Below are 4,028 nucleotides of genomic sequence, written 5' to 3' on the forward strand. Positions count from 1 at the left end.
CGAGTAGCTTGGTTGAGACGCCTGTAATCAATGCAAACTCTCCATGAATTCTGCACTCTAGTTTTCAAGAGTTCTCCATGCTCATTCTTTATTGTTGTGACTCCAGACTTCTTGGGCACCACTTGCACTGGACTGACCCATTCACTGTCTGAGATGGGGTAAATGATATCTGCTTCAAGTAGTCTGGTCATTTCTTTCTTGACAACTTCTAAGATGGTGGGATTCAATCTTCTTTGGGGTTGACGGACAGGTCATGCTCCCTCTTCTAAGAATATTCTGTGCTCACAAACTTGAGGGCTGATGCCTACTATATCCGCCAAGCTCCACCCAATTGCTTTCTTGTGTTTTCTCAGCACACTGAGTAGCTGCTCCTCCTGTTGGGAAGTGAGTTCCCTTGCAATGATAACTGGGAGCTTCTGATTATCCTCAAGGTAAGCATACTTGAGGTAGGGTGGAAGGGGCTTTAATTCCAGTTTCTATTCATGGCTAGGCACTTGATCATCTGGAGCTAGTGATAATGGCAAAGTGTCCTCATTGTGTTCAGAGGGTGTCCCCACACTTGGATCTTGCTCCATGTGCCTCTCTTCTATTTCTTCTTGGTGAACTGCAGCTACAGTTTCATCAATGATGTCGCACTGGAAGATAGAATGATCTTTCGGAGGGTGCTTCATAGCTTCATTCAAATTGAAACTCACTGCTCTGCCATCTATCTAAAAGGAGTAAGTTTCTGAGAAGGCATCCAGCTTGAACTTTGAAGTCTTTAGGAATGGCCTTCCAAGCAGGATTGATGATGGTCTTCCTGAGTCATTAGGGGGCATTTCCAGGATATAGAAGTCAATGGGAAATGTGAGCCCCTTAATGCTTACTAGCACGTCTTCAGCGATTCCAACCACAGTAATGATGCTTTTATCTGCTAAAACAAAATGAGCTGCCGACCTTTTTAAGGGAAGAAGTCTCAAAGCATCATATATAGACAATGGCATAATCCTCACGCACGCTCCTAAATCGCACATGCAGTCAGAAAATATTACACCCTCAATGGTACAGTTAACCATGCATGGACCTCGATCACTACATTTTTCAGGTATACCTCCCATTAACGTAGATATAGAACTACCTAAAGGAATAGTTTCTAATTCATTAATTATATCTTTATGTATGCATAAATCCTTCAGAAACTTTGCATATTTATGTACTTGTTGAATAACATCGAAAAGGGGAACAGTTACCTCAACCTTTTTGAAAATTGCTACCATTTTGGGATCAAGTTCCATCTGCTTCCTGGACTTCCTTGCAAGGTGTGGAAATGGAACAGGAATGGCGCCATTTGCAGCTTCTGAATCCTTTGGTACTCCATTCCTTGGTTGTGCTACTTCTTCTTCAACTATGTCTTGTACTTCCTCTTCCTCTTCAACATCTTCCACTTCAACCATGTCTTCAACTAGGGCGTGTTCTGGTGGGCTTGGCTCCTCCTGATTCCTCTCTTGCAGTGTGGTTTTGGACCTCAAAGTTATGGCATTGATGCTACCTTTGGGGTTGGGTAAGGGTTGAGAAGGAATTCCATTGGAGCTTGAAGGCTGATTATTGGAAGTATTCATTAATCCAATCTGTGAGGCAAGAGCTTGTACAGCAGAGGTTAGACCGTTCAAGGTGGAGCTAAGTGTGTTCTCTATGGTCTTTTGTCTTTGCTCAATAGACTGAAGCATTTCGTCATGAGAAGAAGAAGAAGGGTAAGTGATCTGAGGGGCCTACTGTTGGTTGTTCTGAGGTGCTTGGGACTGCCTTAAGTGAGGTGCTTTGTAGGGCTGGTTTTGGTTCTGCTGTCTGTTGTTGTTATTCCACCTCTGATTTCCATTTTTGTCTCTGCCTCCTCTATTGTAGTTGTCCCTCCAACCTTGATTGGAATTATCCCTCCATCCCTAGTTGGAATGGTCTCTCCATCCCTTGTTGGAGTTGTCTTGTCAACCTTGGTTGTAATTTCCACCTTGGTTGTAATTGCCGCTTTGTTGATTGTACCCTTGATTCGGGCAGTCATAGAAATTGTGAGTAGCTACCAAGGTGTTATCTTCTTGTTGGAGCTGCGGACACTCGTCAGTGTAATGAGTGTAATCAGCACATATTCCGCATACTCTTTGAGGAACTAGCTGTTGACTTTGTTGTGGTGCGGGAGGCTGAGGTTGTTGTTGATTCAGCTGCATCTGCTTCAGTAGGTTGGTTATTTTACATATAGCTTGTGTGAAAGCAGTAGTCTCACTACTAGAGGAAACCTCTGCAACAACCTTGGGGTGGTTATTCCTGTGCCTGTGATTCTGAGTGGACTCAGCTAGGTCACTGATCAGTTGCCACGCTTCATCTGCGGTCTTATACTTTTTCAGGGAACCATTACTTGCACCATCTAGTGTAGTCTTATCCTGAGGCTTCATGCCTTGAGTGAAGTAGCTGATCAACACTAACTTGTCAATCATGTGATGGGGGCATGCGTCCAGAAGATTCTTAAAGCGCTCCCAGTACTCATAAAGAGTCTCTGATTCACCTTGAATAATGCAAGAGATTTCTTTTCTCAGTCTATCTGTAACTTCAGTTGAAAAATATTTTTCCAGGAATTTTTTCCTGAGCATATCCCAGTTAGTAACGGTCGCTTCAGGTTGAGTGTAGTACCACTCCCTCGCCTTTCCCTCAAGAGAAAACAGGAAGGCGGTTAGCAAAATAGAAGTTTCATCTGCACCATGATGCCTAACAGTAGAACAGGTTGTCTGAAAATCCCTTAGGTGCTTGATAGGCTCCTGAGCAGGTAAGCCATGAAACTTGGACATCAAGTTGATTTAATGCAGTCTTCAGTTCAAAATCTGCAGCCAGATTTGGATGACGCACTTGATACGGTTGCAGAGTAAAGTCTGGAGCCCCAGTTTCCTGGAGAGTGATCCTCCTGGGTGCCGCCATGTTACCTGTGCCTAAATCAACCGAAGTAGTAGAAAAGGAGCTTGTTTCTTCGTCAGATGGCGCTTTAGATTCGCCTTCAGATGAGACTGGTGAATTGATAATAATCACTTCACCACCCTCAGAGGCTAACCTACGCCGAGCTCGCCTAATACGTGAAAGAGTTCTTTCAATTATAGGATCAAATGCGGCTAAGCTCGGCTCAGGCAGTGAACGCGCCATTCAATGAAAGAAACATACAGCTCATGGTAATAAAATAAAATACGCAAAAATTAAAAAATATGCACAGTAACTAATAATTTAGCACACTATTGCAACTCCTCGGCAACGACGCCAAAAATTGATGGAGGGTGGAAGTCAGCCAATTAAGAATTCAATATAGAAATAGCGTTGTGAGTATAGTTCTTAACCAGCTAAAATCCGCTCATCAATTTAGAAAGGTTGTCACAAATTTAGAATAAAAATACTGGGAGTATGAATCCCAAGTCGTCTCCCAACGAGTTGACAAAAGGGTGCTATCTTATTAATCAGGAGTTTTCCGAGAGATTTTGAGAGTTGAATAACAAGAAATAAATAATTGTAAATTAACGCAATAAAAATTAAAAGAGATTTATATATTCTAATTAAAAAGCCTTGACTGGGGGAATGATTAATTGGAAGTTCTGTCCTTGTTGGAATTCTCTCAAGTGTAGTATAAAGAGGTTGTTATTTTCACTTAGTTAACCCTTACTAAATAAAGGAAAGTCAAGTGATTAAGCTAACTCTTATTCGCAAATCCTAGTCCTCTCCAATAAAAAAATCAACGTCTAGGGACCCAATTGAAAAAAAAAAGTATAGGAATCTAATTGAAAATTCGGTAAAACTATAGGGATCTGCAGAATAATTAAACCTTATTATATTAACAATGGAAATCCTAAGCACAATATCAATCATAAACAAAGTTAAGGTTTGCAATGAAATAATAAACATATCATTTTCACTTCGGACTTCACCTTTAAAATTAGATAATTCTAATAGATTCTAATTCCAACAGCTGAGCTTTTTCAATTTTGGCTACAAACTACACAATAAAAAAAATCAAAACCCTAGAA

The 4,028-nt window shown here is 41.2% G+C and overlaps 1 non-coding gene across 1 annotated transcript; it reads left to right on the top strand.

Moving 5' to 3' along the window:
• The first annotated feature begins 2,459 nt into the window (after positions 1-2,459).
• LOC112753181 (small nucleolar RNA R71) lies at positions 2,460-2,567 on the top strand. The gene has a single exon (XR_003177576.1). It is a non-coding gene; the product is annotated as a small nucleolar RNA R71 (small nucleolar RNA).
• The last annotated feature ends 1,461 nt before the right edge of the window (positions 2,568-4,028 follow it).

The sequence above is a fragment of the Arachis hypogaea genome, chromosome 15, assembly GCF_003086295.3.
Source record: "Arachis hypogaea cultivar Tifrunner chromosome 15, arahy.Tifrunner.gnm2.J5K5, whole genome shotgun sequence".
In the NCBI taxonomy this organism is placed as follows: Eukaryota; Viridiplantae; Streptophyta; class Magnoliopsida; order Fabales; family Fabaceae; genus Arachis; species Arachis hypogaea.